Source organism: Hypanus sabinus, unplaced genomic scaffold, assembly GCF_030144855.1.
Source record: "Hypanus sabinus isolate sHypSab1 unplaced genomic scaffold, sHypSab1.hap1 scaffold_1034, whole genome shotgun sequence".
Lineage (NCBI taxonomy): Eukaryota > Metazoa > Chordata > Chondrichthyes > Myliobatiformes > Dasyatidae > Hypanus > Hypanus sabinus.
In genome coordinates this window covers 62519-79131 of record NW_026779087.1, presented here as the reverse complement: position 1 = coordinate 79131, position 16613 = coordinate 62519, and the positions used below count along the sequence as shown (strand labels likewise).

The following is a 16613-nucleotide window of genomic DNA, read 5'->3' as shown; positions in this document are numbered from 1 at the left end:
TGCGTATATTGTAAATCTTTATTTTTAGTAGTCTGCACAGTGCTAAGTATGTTTTTAAATGTTGCTGCTGTAACGAAAGAATTCCCCACTCTGGATTAATAGTATTTAATAATAATAATTCTCCACCCCTTTATCACTCTCACCAATCAACTTCTCAGCTCTTCACTCCTCCCCGTCTCCCTGTTTACCCTATCACCTCACCTTCCCCCAGATTCTTACTCCCTCCCTTCCTTTCCAGTCCTGAAGAAGGGTCTCGGTCTGAAACGCCGACTGTTCTCTCCTCTCCATAGTTGCTGCCGGCCCCTTTGAATTTCCTCCAGCATTTCCCCTCTTTTGCTTTGGATTTCCGCATCTGCAGATTTTCTCGTTTGCTCAAATGCGCATGCGCAGAGGTCTGAGGCGGTACGACCTATCGCGCATGCGCTCAGTCGGCGTGAGGCTCACAAGGACCGGCTGCAGGTAGGATGGTCTCCGGGAGGGAATTAATCTCCGGTGACTGAAACGCGATTGAAGGGCTATTACTGCGAGCTCTTGCCGCACTGGTCCTGCATCCCAGGACAGCCCCGGTCCGTTCCCTCTTCCTCAGCCCCACGATCCGTACCCGGGCCCCGGGGAGCTGACGAGCGCGGGAGCCGCCGTCTTCTCTGCGGCGCATGCGCATCGCGAGAACGTTCGGTGGCTGACAGACCGGTTTCTCGTTCGTGCGGCCTTCTGGGTAAAGCGGCAGCCATGCGTGACTCTGCCAGCGTTGTCCCAGTACAGTCGGAGGAAATGAGAGCGAATGTCTCTCTCAAACTCTGCCGAGGTCCAGCTGTATACATGCAAGGATTAGTAATTCGGAACAAAAATATGTTTTCTAGTTAATCTTGGATGAAAAGCCTGCCTTCCAATCAATTAAATTGTCAATTAGTGCTGTATGGCAAAAAAAAATCCTTCCGTCAGATTTAGTTCCCTCTGGTTAAGTAACCCCTTTGTCCTCGAGGACAAGTGACTTGTGGCTTTCACATCACAAAAGTGCCACACTCCAATGAGAATAACTGCTGCCCTCCCATTCAGGATTGCTGGCATTGACATTAATGGATTCATCACTATCAATCAGCGGGGGTGGGGATCCGAGTAATTAGGTAATCTCTGGGATTCTATATGTTGTGACAAGTGATCTTGGTAGTGTTGTGGAGCATGGCCAGAACTTGAAATAATCCCAAAGGACAGAGACAAATTGAGCCAAGTCATAGGTTGATTGAACGCAGAAACATCCTCGTACAGACAGGAGTACAGAGAATTTAATGGTCAGCCAGGATAACTGATCCGTGCCTTGTTAGAAGATGAGGAGTGCATATAGAAACAGAAATCCACAGTGTAATTACAATTCCCTACCACATAGCCCATGTACCTATCTAAAAGTCTCTGAAAAGTTCGTATTGTACCCACCCTTTGTGTGAAAAACATACCTCTGACATCACCCTTGTACCTACTTCCAAGCACCATAAAACTATGCCCCCCGCCCATGTCAGCCATTTCACTCTTGGGAAAAAGCTTCTTGCTATCCACACGATCAATGCCCCTCATCATCTTATTCACCTCTATCAGGTCACCTCTCATCTTCCTTCACTCCGAAGTTCACTCAACCTATTCACATGAGGCATATTCTCCAATCCATGCAACATCCTTGTAAATCTCCTCTGTACTCTGTCTATAGTATCCACGTCCTTCCTGTATTGAGGGGACCAGAACTGAACACAGTACCAAAAGTGAGGTCTAACTAAGTCCTTATATCTGTAAATCTCCTCTGCCCTCTGTCTATAGTATCCACGTCCTTCCTGTATTGAGGGGACCAGAACTGAACACAGTACCAAAAGTGAGGTCTAACTCAGTCCTTATATCTGTAAATCTCCTCTGCCCTCTGTCTATAGTATCCACATCCTTCCTGTATTGAGGGAACCAGAACTGAACACAATACCAAAAGTGAGGTCTAATTAAGGCCTTGTATCTGTAAAGTTACCTCTGGCATTTGAACTCGGTCCCATTGTTGATGAAGGCCTTCTTAACAACACTGTCAACCTGCCCGGCAGCTTTGTGTGCACGATTGAGACGGACCCCAAGATCTCACTGATCCTCCACCCTGTCAAGAGTCCTAACATTATTGTTGTATTCTGTCTTCAAATGTCACCTACTGAAAGGAACCACTGGGTTGAACTCCATCTGTCACTTCCCAGCCCAGTTCTGCATCCTATTGATGTCCGGCTGTAACCTCCAGACTATCCACAACAACCCCAACATTTGTGTAATCGACAAACTTACAAACCCACCCTTCTAGAAACATAGGAAACTACAACAAGATACAGGCCTTTCGGCCCACTTAGTCCTCTATTTTACTAAGCTCCATGTACCTATCCAAAAGTCTCTTAAGAGACACTATCATATCTGCCTCCACCACCGTTGCCAGCAGCCCATTCCACACACTCACCACTCTCTGAGTAAAAGACCTACGACTGACAACTCCTCTGTACCTACTCCCCAGCACCTTAGACCTGTGTCCTCTTGTGGCAACCATTTCCGACCTGGGAAAAAGCCTCTGACTATCCACACTATCATGCCTCTCATCATCTTATACACTACTTCCTCATCAAGGTCATTTGTAAAAGTTACAAAGAGGAGGGGTCCCGGAAAAGATCCCTGCTGAACTGCACTGGTCACCGTCCTTCATACAGCATCTACATCCACCCTTTGCCTTCTGTGGGCAAGCCAATTCTGGATCCACAAAGCAAGGTCACCTTGGATCCTTGCCTCATTAATTTCTCAATGAGCTTTGCTTGAGGAACCTTATCGAAAGTCTTACTGAAAGCCACGTCCACTACATCCAATGCTCTACCTTCATCACTGCTTTGTTGCATCTTCAAAGAATTCAATCCGGTTCGTAAGGCATGACTTGCCCTTAACAAAGCCATGCTGACTATCCGTGATCGGATTATGTCTCTCCAAATGTTTGAAGTCCTGCCTCCCAGGATCTTCTCCAACCACTTGCCCACCACTGAAGCAAGACTTCATAAGACCATAAGATACAGGAGCAGAATTAGGCCATTTGGCCCATCGAGACTGCACCGCCATTCAATCATGGGCTGATCCAATTCTTCCAGTCATCCGCATTCCCCTGCTTTCACTCAATACCCTTCGATGTCCTGGCTAATCAAGAAACTATCTATCTCTGCCTTAAATACACCCAATGACTAGGCCTCCACAGCCACTTGTGGCAACAAATTCCACAGATTTACAACCCTCAGACTAAAGTAATTTCTCCGCATCTCAGTTCCGAAAGGTCGTCCTTCAATCCTGAAGTTGTGCCCTCTTGTCCTAGACTCCCCTACCATGGGGCCTTTTAATGTTCGGAGTGTTTCTATGAGAACTCCGTCATTCTCCTGAACTCCAGGGAATACAGCTCAAGAGCTGCCGGACGTTCCTCATGCGGTAACTGTTACGAACACAAAAGTCTCAGCAGCAGTGGAATGCCTGGAGTCTGGTTTTGCTGTTAACAAAACGCTATTTTATTAGTAACTACATCATTTAGTAACTTAAACCAGGTAAATCAAGAGGTAATGCTGTTATGCATATATAGGTGTAAATGCATAAATCCCCGAACTTCTTCAAGCTTAGGTGGTAAATGATACAGTCTTACGATGGTGTGGTAAGGAAATTCAATTTGGTCCACGGGATTGAAGTGAGAGAGAGAGAGAGAGATGTGTAATCCAAGTAAACAGATGTTGTCAATCCTCCTCGATGTCCTCCAAATCTTCCAAGTTAGCCAAACGTGACCAGCTTAAGAGCGACATCTTCAAGTGATAATCTACCAACCCAGGCAAGGGTTAGACAAGGGTTAGATTCCACAGGGTTGCCCTCAAACGCACTAATAGTCATGGATCGATTCTTCTAATCGATCCTCAGCCCCACCCTTGTGGGCACTTAAAAATTCAGTGGCAATTACGCCACCAACCTTTGTGCATCTGCGTGTACCACGAAAGAGATAGTTACACTTGTTTAAATGCTGGTGTACTGAACAACAGCTGTGTATCATGTAGCGTTCTCTCTCTCTCTCTCTCTCTCTCTCTCTCTCTCTCTCTCTCTCTCTCTCTCCCTCTCCCTCTCTCTCCTCCCCCCCTCCCTCTCCCTCTCCCTCCCCCTCCCCCTCCTTCCCCCCCTCTCTCTCTCTCTCTCTCTCCTCTCCCCCTCCCCCTCCTTCCCCCTCTCTCTCTCTCTCCCCCCCACTCTCCCTCTCCCTCTCCCTCTCCCTCCCTCTCTCTCTCTCTCTCTCTCTCTCTCTCTCCGTCCCTCCCTCCCCTTTCTCCCTCTCACTCCCTCTACTTGCACTGAACTTCTCTCTCTCTCTCTTACAGGCGTGATTCTTAAAGGCACAGTCCATAATGAATAAAACTTAAGATTTCATCGCATTAACCATTTCATACCTCGTGAATCTTCGTTGAGCATTCACCAATGTCAATATATCCTTCCCAAAGTGAGGAGCCCAATCCTGTACACAATACTCCAAGTGTGGTCTCCCGAGTGCCTTATAAAGCCACAACATCACATCACTGCTCTTATATCCTATACCTCTAGAATTTTGCCTTATTCACAACCGGCTCAACCTGGAGGTTCACCTTTAGTGCATCCAGCACAAGGATTCCCAAGTCTCTTTGCATTTCTGCATTTTGAATTCTCTCCCCATTGAAATCATAGTCTGCCCATTTATTTCTTCTACCAAAGTGCATGATCACACACTTTCCAACATTGTATTTCATTTACCACTTCTTTGCTATTCCCCTAAACTATCTATGTCTCTTTGCAGGCTCTCTGTTTCCTCAACACTACCTGCTCCTCCACCTATTTTTTTATCATCGGCAAATTTAGCCATAAATCCTTTCATATCATAGTCAAAATCATTGACATGTATCGTAAAAAGTAGTGGTCCCAACTCTGACCCCTGTGGAACTCCACTGGTAACAGGAAGCCAGCCAGAATAGGATCCCTTTATTCCCACTCTCTGTTTTCTGCCGACCAGCCAATGCTCCACCCACTTTAATAACTTCCCTGTCATACCATGGGCTTTTATCTTGCTAAACAGCCTCATGTGCAGCACATTGTCAAAGGCCTTCTGAACATCCAAGTACACCACGTCTACTGCATCTCCTTTGTCTACCCTGCTTGTAATTTCCTCAAAGAATTGCAGTAGTTTTGTCAGGCAGGATTTTCCTTTCAAGAAACCATGCTGGCTTTGGCCTATCTTGTCATGCGCCTCCAGGTACTCCATAATCTCATCCCTAACAATCGATTCCATCAACCGCCAACCATTGATGTCATGCTAACAGGTCTATAGTTCCCTTTCTGTTGCCTCTGACCCTTCTTAAATAGCGGAGTAACATTTGCTATTTTCCAGTCATCTGGTACAATGCCAGAATTTATTGATTCTTCAAAGATCTGTTAATGCCTCCACAATCTTTCCAGCTATTTTCTTCAGAACCGGAGGGTGCATTGCATCAGGTCCTGGAGATTTATCCACCCTCAGACCATTAAACTTCCAGAGCACCTTCTGAGTCGTAATTGTCAGTGCACAAACTTCACTTCCCTGATACCCTTGAATGTCTGGTACGCATTCAGTTCCTCTTACTTCTCAGCAACTCTCATTACAATAAGTCCAGCGATATATTGTATTGGTCCTAAATCTACCCTCGACTCTTTTTACCCTTTATATATATATATATATATATTTAAAAAAGCTTTCAGTATCTTCTTTGATATTAGTCACCAGCTTACTCTCATAATTCATCTTTTCCTTCCGAATGACCTTCTGAGTTTTCTTTTGCAAGTTTTAAAAAGCTGGTGAAGCTGTCTTCCCACTAGCTCCAACTTCCTTGTTTGCCCTCTCTTTTGCTTTTACTTTGGCTCTGACTTCACTTGTCAGCCACAGTAGTGTCCTTCTTCCCTTTGAAAATTTCTTCTTATTTGGAATATATCTGTCTTGTATTTCCCTCATTATTTGCAGAAAGTCCACCCATTCTGCTCTGCTGTCCTTCCTGCAAATGTCCCTTTTCAGTCGACTTCAGCCAGTTCCCCTCTCATCCATTGCAATTTCCTTTATTCCACTGAAATACTGACACATTGGTTTTATTTTTCCCCTCTCAAATTTCAATGTGAATTTGATCATATTGGGATCACCCAGTCCAGCATAGCCGATCCCCTCGTGGGCTCAACAACCAGCTGTTCTAAAAAGCAATCCCTTAGATATTCTACAAATTCTTTCTGTCGAGGTCCTCCCAATTCACTTTCATGTTAAAATTGCCAATGATTATCATGACATTGCCTTTCTGACAGGCCTTTTCTATCTCCTGCTGTAATTTGTAATCCACATCCCGACTGCTGTATGGAGATCTGCATACAACTGCCATACCCCTCCCCATTTCGTAACTCAACCCGTAGAGACTCATGACCCCATCATGTGGATAGGGTGGTGAAGAAAGCGTTTGTTATACTGGCCTTTTTAAATAAGAGCATTGAGTATAGGAGTTGGGATATAGTGTTAAAACTGTACATGGCATTCGTAAGGCCGAATTTGGAGTATTGTGTACAGTTCCGGTTACTGAATTATAGGAATGATATCAACAAAATAGAGAGAGTACAGAGAAGATTTACTAGAATGTTACCTGGCTTTCAGCACCTGAGTCACAGGGAAAGGCTGAACAAGTTAGGTCTTTATTCTTTGGAGCATAGAAGGTTGAGGGGGGACTTGATAGAGGTATTTAAAATAATGAGGGGGATATATTGAGTTGACGTGGATAGGCTTTTTCCATTGTGAATAGGGGAGATTCAAACAAGAGGACATGATTTGAGAGTTTGAGGCAAAAGTTTAAGGAGGGAATTTCTTTACTCAGAGAGTGGAAGCCGTGTGGAATGAGCTTCCAGTGGAAGTGGTAGAGGCAGGTTCGGTATTGTCATTTAAAGTAAATTTGGATAGGTATATGGACAGGAAAGGAATGGAGGGTTATGGACTGAGTGCCGGCCAGTGGGACTAGGTGAGTGTAAGCGTTCGCATGGACTAGAAGGGCCGAGATGTCCTGTTTCCGTGCTGTAATTGTTATATGGTTAGACGGTCACACCTTACAATCCTATGTCATCTCTTTCCAATGATTTAATATTTTTTTTTTATCCAGAGAGCCACACCACCCTCTCTGCCCAGTCACCTATCATTCTGATACACCGTGTATTCTTGGACATTCAACCCCCATCGGCAGCCACCTTTTATCCAAGTTTCAGAGATTGTCCAATTTGCCAATTTGCAGCTGAATTTCAAGATCGCCCATTTTAATCCTCATGCTCTGTACATTCAAATAACTCTCTCTGCCCAGGATTTGTTGCTTTCTATTTTCACTGCCCCACATGTCTGTTGCCCTGTTCCTCATGCCACTGGCTTTGATTAAGCCTCATCTCCTGACCGTTCTTTCCACAGTCTCTGTTGCACGCTATCTTCGATTTATTTCTGTTTCCCGTTTCCTCAGCCCCATCACTCCGTTTCCCATCCCCACGCCAAATCAGTTTAAACCCTCCCTAACAGCTCTATTAAATGTGCTGGCTAGGATATTGGACCCCTTTGGGTTCAGGTGTAACCCGTCCTTTTTGTACAGGTCATACCTCCCCCAGAGGAGAACCCAATGATCAAGGAATCTAAAGCCCTGCCCCCTGCCACACAATAATATACCTAATCATGCCAGTATTGCTCTCACTAGCACGTGGCACAGGCAGCAATCCCAAGGTTACTACCCTAGATGTCCTGCCTTTCAGCTTCCTACCGAACTCCCTGAATTCTCTCCTCACGCCCTCCTCCCTTTGTCTACCTGTGTCATATATACCAACGTGTACCAAAACTTCTGGCTGGTCACCCCCTCCCTTCAGAATACCTTGCACCCGATCTGAGAGATCCCGTACCCTGGCACCTGGGAGGCAACACACCACACACGTATCTCTATCAGGCGTGCAGAACCTCCTGTCCATTCCCCTCACTATTGAATCCTATGACTACTGCATTCCTCAACTTCCTCTTTCCCTTCTGCACCACGGAACCAGGCTCAGTGCCAGAGACCCGATCGTCGTGGTCGTCCTCTGTCAGGTCATCTCCCCTCAACCGCATCCAAAGTGAGGTAACAATTACTGAGGGAGATGGCCACTGGGGCACTCTCCACTCACTGGTCTATAATTCCTGGGTTCCCTCAACTCCATTCCCTAACAAGGGGACAATGTCTTCCAATTCTCTGGTACATCTCCCTTCCTGAGTGGTAATACAAAGGTCATCGCCAGAGGCTCAGCAATCTCCTCCCTCGCTTCCCACTGTATATCTCAGGTTGAGTTGCTCCAGCTTGAGTTGAACTGGGTAAAATTGTGATTCCAGCGCTCACATTCAGAGGAGATCTTACAGAAACATGTAAAGTTATCAAAGGGGTAGATAAGCCAGAGGCAGGAAAGTTGCTTCCACTGGTAGGTGAGGCTTAGTACGAGAGGACATTGCCTCAAGATTAGGGGATGTGGGACGGAGATGAGGAGGAACTGCTTTTCCCTGAGGGTGGTGAATCTGTGGATTTCTCTGCCTAATGAAGCAGTGAAGGCGACCTCAGTAAATGTGTTTGAGATGAGGTCGGATGGATATTGTCCTTCTCCCATTGATGTATTTTGCATTGTTGTTGATCCAGTTGGAGTTGTATCTGTGTCTGAAGGGAAGTTTTCTTTTGTAACTCCGTGTTATCCACAGGAACCGGGGTGCTGAGAACATACCAGCATTTGTTCACTGGAGATCAGTTCTTCAACTCATTGATTGTACAAGGGATTCAAACATCTGACTGTCTGAATTGCCAGATGATTGATCGCAGTGAGATATCATTCTCCTTCTCTCAGTGTGGGAGGGGATTCACTCACAGCCTACCCACAGACACGCCTGTGAGTTCACAGTGGGGAGAGGCCATTCACCTGCTCTGTGTGAGGGAAGGGATTCACTCACAGCCTACCCGCAGACACGCCAGTGAGTTCACAGTGGGGAGAGGCCATTCACCTGCTCTGTGTGAGGGAGGGGATTCACTCACAGCCTACCCGCAGACACGCCAGTGAGTTCACAGTGGGGAGAGGCCATTCACCTGCTCTGTGTGAGGGAGGGGATTCACTCACAGCCTACCCGCAGACACGCCAGTGAGTTCACAGTGGGGAGAGGCCATTCACCTGCTCTGTGTGAGGGAGGGGATTCACTCACAGCCTACCCGCAGACACGCCAGTGAGTTCACAGTGGGGAGAGGCCATTCACCTGCTCTGTGTGAGGGAGGGGATTCACTCACAGCCTACCCGCAGACACGCCAGTGAGTTCACAGTGGGGAGAGGCCATTCACCTGCTCTGTGTGAGGGAGGGGATTCACTCACAGCCTACCCGCAGACACGCCAGTGAGTTCACAGTGAGGAGAGGCCGTTCACCTGCTCTGTGTGAGGGAGGGGATTCACTCACAGCCTACCCACAGACACACCAGTGAGTTCACAGTGGGGAGAGGCCATTCACCTGCTCTGTGTGAGGGAGGGGATTCACTCACAGCCTACCCACAGACACGCCAGTGAGTTCACAGTGGGGAGAGGCCGTTCACCTGCTCTGTGTGAGGGAGGGGAACTACTCAGTCAACCAGCCTGAAGATACATCAGCAAGTTCACACCACAGTGAGATGCTCCACCTGTTCTGACTGCGGGAAGCAATTCATTCTGTCATTGATGCTGAAGATATATCCAAAAATTCACCAGTAAGGAGACGTTTCTCAGAGTGCAGGAAGGCACTGACACAATCAACCACACTACAGAGACACCAGCAAATTCACATGGTGCCATGGCCTTTCCCCACCTCTGAATGTCGAAACAGATTCATTTAGTCATCTCAACTCAACAAACGTCACCAGTTCACACTGAGAAGATGCCGTTCACCTGCTCAGACTGTGGGAAGGAGTTCAGTTCGTCATCTCAACTGAAGGTACATCGGCGAGTTCACACTGGGGAGAGGCCGTTCACCTGCTCAGAATGTGGAGAGGCATTCACTCGGTCATCTCACCTACTGAGACACCAGCTGGTTCACACTGGGGAGAAACTGTTCAGCTGCTCAGAATGTGGGAAGCGATTCACTTGGTCATCTCACCTACTGAGACATCAGCTGGTTCACACTGGGGAGAAACCGTTCACCTGCTCAGACTGTGGGAAGGCATTCACTCGGTCATCTGACCTGAAGGTACATCAGCAAGTTCATACTGGGGTGAGTCCGTTCACCTGCTCTGAATGTGGGAAAGGTTTCATGCACTCATCCAAACTACGGAGACACTTGCTGGTTCACACTGGGGAGAGGCCATTCACCTGCTCTGAGTGTGGGAAGGGATTCACTCAGTCATCCAAACTACAGACACACTGGCTGGTTCACACCGGGGAGAAACCGTTTGCCTGCTCAGTATGTGAGAAAGGATTCACACGGTCATCTCAACTGAAGGAACATCAGCGAGTTCACACTGGGGAGAAACCGTTCACCTGCTCAGACTGTGGGAAGGAGTTCGCTCGTGCAGCTCAGCTGAGCGTCCATCAACGATTTCACACCGGGGAGAAACCGTTCAGCTGCTCTGAATGTGGGAAGAGATTCACTCTGTCATCTGACTTGAAAGTACATCAGCGAGTTCACACAGGGGAGAGGCCATTCACCTGCTCAGACTGTGGGAAGCGATTCATTCGGTCATTTGAACTGAACACACATCAGTGCTCTCACACTGGGGAGAAACCGTTCATTTGCTCAGACTGTGGAAAGGAGTTCGCTCGATCACTCTGTCATTTTGTCTACTGAGGCACCAGTTAGTTCAGACTGGGGAGAAACCGTTCATCTGCTCAGACTGTGGAAAGGAGTTCGCTCGATCATCTGGCTTGAAAATACATCAGCGAATCCACACTGGGGAGAGGCCGTTCACAAGCTCAGATTGTGGGAAGGAGTTCACTTCGTCATCTCAACTGAAGGGACATCGGCGAGTTCACACTGGGGAGAGGCCGTTCACCTGCTCAGAATGTGGGAAGGAGTTCGCTCGTGCAGCTCAGCTGAGCGTCCATCAACGATTTCACACCGGGGAGAAACCGTTCAGCTGCTCTGAATGTGGGAAGAGATTCACTCTGACATCCGACTTGAAAATACATCAGCGAGTTCACACTGGGGAGAGGCCGTTCACCTGCTCAGACTGTGGAAAGGAGTTTGCTGGGTCATCGGACTTGAAAATACATCTGCGAGTTCACATTGGGGAGAGGCCGTTCACCTGCTCTGTGTGTGGGAAGGGATTCACTCACTCATCCACCCTGCAGAGACACCAGCTGGTTCACACTGGGGAGAGGCCGTTCACTTGTTCTGAATGTGGGAAGGAGTTTGCTCGTGCAGCTCAGCTGAGCGTCCATCAACGATTTCACACTGGGGAGAAACCGTTCAGCTGCTCTGAATGTGGGAAGAGATTCACTCTGACATCTGACTTGAAAGTACATCAGCGAGTTCACACTGGGGAGAAACCGTTCACCTGCTCAGACTGTGGGAAGGAGTTTGCTCGTGCAGCTCAGCTGAGCGTCCATCAACGATTTCACACTGGGGAGAAACCGTTCAGCTGCTCTGAATGTGGGAAGAGATTCACTCTGACATCTGACTTGAAAGTACATCAGCGAGTTCACACTGGGGAGAGGCCATTCACCTGCTCGGACTGTGGGAAGCGATTCATTCGGTCATCTCAACTGAAAACACTTCAGTGCTCTCACACTGGGGAGAAACCGTTCATTTGCTCAGACTGTGGGAAAAGATTCACTCTGTCATTTCGTCTACTGAGGCACCAGTTAGTTCACACTGGGGAGAAACCGTTCATCTGCTCAGACTGTGGAAAGGAGTTCGCTCGATCATCTGGCTTGAAAATACATCAGCGAGTTCACACTGGGGAGAGGCCGTTCACCAGCTCAGACTGTGGAAAGGAGTTTGCTGGGTCATCGGATTTGAAAATACATCTGCGAGTTCACATTGGGGAGAGGCCGTTCACCTGCTCTGTGTGTGGGAAGGGATTCACTCACTCATCCACCCTACAGAGACACCAGCTGGTTCACACTGGGGAGAGGCCGTTCACCTGTTCTGAATGTGGGAAGGGATTCACTCAGTCATCCAACCTTTTGTCACATCAGCGAATCCACACTGGGGAGAGGTCGTTCACCTGCCCTGAATGTGGGAAGGGATTCACTCGGTCATCCAAGCTACAGAGACACCAGTTAGTTCATACTGGGGAGAAACCATTCACTTTCTTAGATTGTGGGAAGGGATTCACTTAGTCATCTGACTTGAAGCTACATCAGCGAGTTCACACTGGGGACAGACCGTCAGACTATAAGACTTAAGACCAGAATGAGGCTGTTTACCCCATTGAGTCTGTTCTGTCATTTTATCATGGCTGATCCAAATTTGCTCTCCGCTCCAATCTCCTGTCTTGTCCCCGTATCACTTCATGCCCGGATCAATCAAGATTCTGTCCACCTCTGCCCTAAATGTACATAAAGAATTGGCCTCCACAGCAGCCTGTGGCACGGAATTCCCTAGATTCACCACTCTCAGTCCGTTCTCTGTCATCTCCGTTCTAAAAGGACACCCCTCTATTCTGATGCTCTGTTCCCTGGTCGCAGACTCTTCCACCACAGGAAGCATCCTTTCCACATCCACTCTATCAAGCCCTTCCACAGTTTGATAAGTTTCCATGAGGTCAGCCCTAATTCCTCTGCTGATCCAGGCTCAGGCCCATTGAACGCTCTTCATATGACAATCCATTCAATCCTGGAATCTGTTTTTGTGAACATACTCTGAACCTTCTCCAGTTTCGGCACATCCTTTCCAAGATCAGGGGCCCAGACCTGTCCTCCAAGTGTGGCCTCACCAGTGATGACCAACTTCCCACATTACATCCTCGCTGATATATTGTAGATCTCTCGAAATGAATGCTGACGTTGCGTTTGCCTTCCACACCACAGACTCGACCTGCAAATTAACCTTCAGGGAATCCTGAACATGGACTCCCCGTGACCCTTTGCACCTCAGTTGTTTGGTATTTTCTGTCCATTTCAAAGAAGTTAACACTTTTATTTCTTCTACCAAAATGCATGAACATACACTTCCCGCCACTGTATTCCATCTGCTGTTTTTTTTCCCATTCTCTAAATCTATCTCAGTCCTTCTGTACCCTCTCTCCCTAAAACTACCTGCCCCTCCTCATGTCTTCATATTGTCTGCAAACCTTGTAACAAAGCCAGCAATTCTGTCTTCCAAACTATAGGAATATAACAAAAATCACCAGTCCGAACACAGAGCCCTGAGGAACACCACTAGTAACTGGCAGCCAACCAGAGATGGCTCCCTTTATTCCCAGTCTTTGCCTCCTACCATTCAGCTTGTCATGGTCCGGTCCATGACGTCTGCGTTCCGGTTCACGGTCCGGTCCGTGGACTCTGGACTCCGGGTCTTCTGGCTGTCCATTGTTTCAGTTGGGCTGAATCACAGGCACCTGATTCTCAAATTGGGGCTGGAATATCAGTGGCCCTGGGTTCGAGTGTAGGTGCGGGTTGGTCTTGTCAGTATCCTGTCCTCGCCTCTGTGGGGTAGGTCAGGCCGTCTTTGCCATTGCCCTGCGGTTGATTCTGTCCCTCCCTGTCCTCGCCTCCGTTGGGTAAGACAGGCCGGCTTTGCCGTTACCCTTCCCTGGACTGTTCCCTTCCCTTCCCTTCCATCCCTTCCCCATCTTTCAGCAACCCACTCCTGAAGCCTTGCCTGCAACCTCGCCTGTGTCATCGCCTGAATCACCATCAAGTTTAACCGCTGGATTGAGACTGGAGCCTTGTCATGCCAACAGAAGGAACTGTCTATCGATGAGCTTTGTGTCCCCGTGTTTAGTGTCCGTGTATGAGTCCCGGCCCTACGTCCTGTCCCCAAGGGGGGGGGGGGGGTCCTGACTCTGTGTAAAGCCCCGGCCCTACGTCCTGTCCCCAAGGAGGGGTCCTGACTCTGTGTAAAGCCCCGGCCCTACGTCCTGTCCCCAAGGAAGGGTCCTGACTCTATGTAAAGCCCCGGCTCTGCGTCGTGTCCCCAACGAGGGGACACTCGAGTGGACTGCCGTTGTTTGTCGTTCCGTGTCCAAGTCCTGTCCAAGTCTCAGGCTCCGAGTCAAGTCCAGTCCGGGTCAAAGTCTCCGCGGAAGTTTCCAGTCCATGTTCGAGGCTCTGAGGACATTCCCAGTCCTGTTACCTTGCCACGTCCAGTCCTCGTCTGGATCCGGAGTCCGAGCCCGAGTCAAGACCCAGGTTCCGGGTCCCTGTCCAGTCTCTGTCTTGGAATCCTTGTCCAGACTCCTAGTTCCCAGTTCTTAGTTCCTCGTCCAGGCCTCACCTTCCTACTCTTGTCCTAGCCCATGCCCTGTCACATAGTGTTGTCCATGGCCTGTGTCATGTGCAGTGTCGTTTCTTCCCCACTTCTTTCCTGATACACCTAGTCCTCTCCCTAGCACTTCAGTGTCTGTATCTTGCATTTGGGTCCGTTCCCAACGCCCACCTTATGGCACAGCCACTGTTTAATCCATGCTGGAATCTCCACTGTGATACCGTGGGTTTATTCAGCAGCCTAGTGTGGTGCACCTTGTCAAAGGCCTTCTGAAAATCCAAGTACACATCATATATTTCTTCATTCTGGTTGCTTTTCCAGCCGGAGTTTCACTTGAGGAAACCAATTCTCCTTAGTTGATCCTGCTTGTTGCTTCTTCCAAGAATGCCAACAGATTTGTCAGGCAAGACTTTCCCTTCATGAAACTTTGCTGACGTTAGAGAAATTGAAGGCTCGAAGAAAAATAGAGGGCTATGGGTAACCCTAGGTAATTTCTGAGGTAAGGGTATGTTTGGCGCAGCTTTGTGGCCCGAACAGTCTGTATTGTCCTGTAGGTTTTCTATGTTTCTATGCCCTATGGTCTTCAGTCGAAGATTAAAGGCAGAGCCTTGCAGCAGTTTGTTTCCGTTGGACCTTTGAGCAGCGGCCAGTCAGCATTCGGGTTTGCTCAGCAAGAACTGAAAGTTGGGCAGGAGCGAGTGGAGCGGTCAGTATCAGAGTGAATGGAGTCGGAGTGGAGATTTTGAGGCTTTAGCTGAAGGTAGAGATTTTTTTGCCCCCTTCTTTTCAGTTGCTTAGTGAGAACAGCAGAGATTACAGACGGGGTAGCAGATAGCTCCTCTGGTGGGGTGTGGGAAGCAGGGACACCTCCATCTTCTAACAAGGCACGGAACAGACACTCTGACTGACCATCAAATTCTCGGACTGTATTCCTGTCTGTGTGAGATTGGGCTGTTTCTGACTTCAATCAATCTATGACTTGGCTCAATTTGTCCTTTGACATTATTTCAAGTTCTGGTCATGTTGCACAAGACTACAAAGAGCACTTGTTACTTCATGTACGATCCTGGAGATTTACTAATTACTTGGATCGCCCCCCCCCCCCCCACCATCTGCTGATTGACAGTGATGAACCCATCGATGGCAATGCCAATGAATATATAGTGGAGGGCAGTGGTTATTCTCATTGGAGTGTGGCACCTTTGTGATCTGAAAGCCAGAAGTCACTTGTCGTCGAGGCAAAGGTGTTTCATATCTTTATCAACCCAGAGTGAACTGAATCTGACGGAAGGTTTTATTTCCATACAGCACGAATTGACACTTTCACTAGTTCAACGGACTCGGAGTCCGTAGCGGTTGGAGCATTTTCATTGTGTGCTGCATCTGCGAGGCTGAGTCGGGCGGCGCTGTGGAAGTATAGCGGAGGTATTCCCTTCTGCCGCCTGCGTGGGATGGCGAGGCTGTCGGGACCCTGAGGGCTTGTGGAAACTGTGTGCTGGTTTCTTTTCGAACTTATAGTCTTTTAACATCTTTGGACTATTTTAACTGTGCCCATGGTCTGTTTTTTTTTAATCAATTATGCTATTGTTTGCTCTGTTGTAAATATATGTTGTAATTATGTGGTTTTGTGCAGGTCTTGTATCTTTAGTTTTTGGTCTTGTTTTGTCTGGTGATTTGGAGCTACTTTAGGAATAAGCAGCATCCTCTCCGGACTCTGGATTGGGGATTGCCAAACGTTACGTGGATTTTCTGGTGTAGTCTGTTCTGTAATGTGCTTTTGTGATATCTCATAAAACGTTGTCTCATTTTTAACTGCATTGCATTTGTGGTTTCTAAATGACAATAAACTGAATCTGAATCTAAATGGAAGGTAAACTCTTTAACTGAGATAAACTGGTAACTATATTTTTGTTCAGAGTTCATAATCCTCGAATTTACATAGCTGGAGCTCGGTAGTGTTTGGGAGATACATTCGCTCACACTTCCTTCGACTGTACGAGGCAACACTGGTACCAACGGCCATGGCTGCCTCTTTACCCAGAAGCCCTCACGTAGAGAAACCTCCCTGTCCGCCATCGAAAGATCCAGGAATGCGCATGCGCCGCAAAACTGGCGGCGGCGTCGCCCACGAGTCGAAAGCTCCCCCCGG

The 16613-nt window shown here is 48.0% G+C and overlaps 1 long non-coding RNA gene across 1 annotated transcript; it reads left to right on the top strand.

The window, feature by feature from the left end:
- The first annotated feature begins 411 nt into the window (after positions 1 to 411).
- Positions 412 to 16276, top strand: LOC132386150 (uncharacterized). Its single transcript, XR_009509416.1, has 2 exons — positions 412 to 459; positions 15773 to 16276. It is a non-coding gene; the product is annotated as an uncharacterized LOC132386150 (long non-coding RNA).
- The last annotated feature ends 337 nt before the right edge of the window (positions 16277 to 16613 follow it).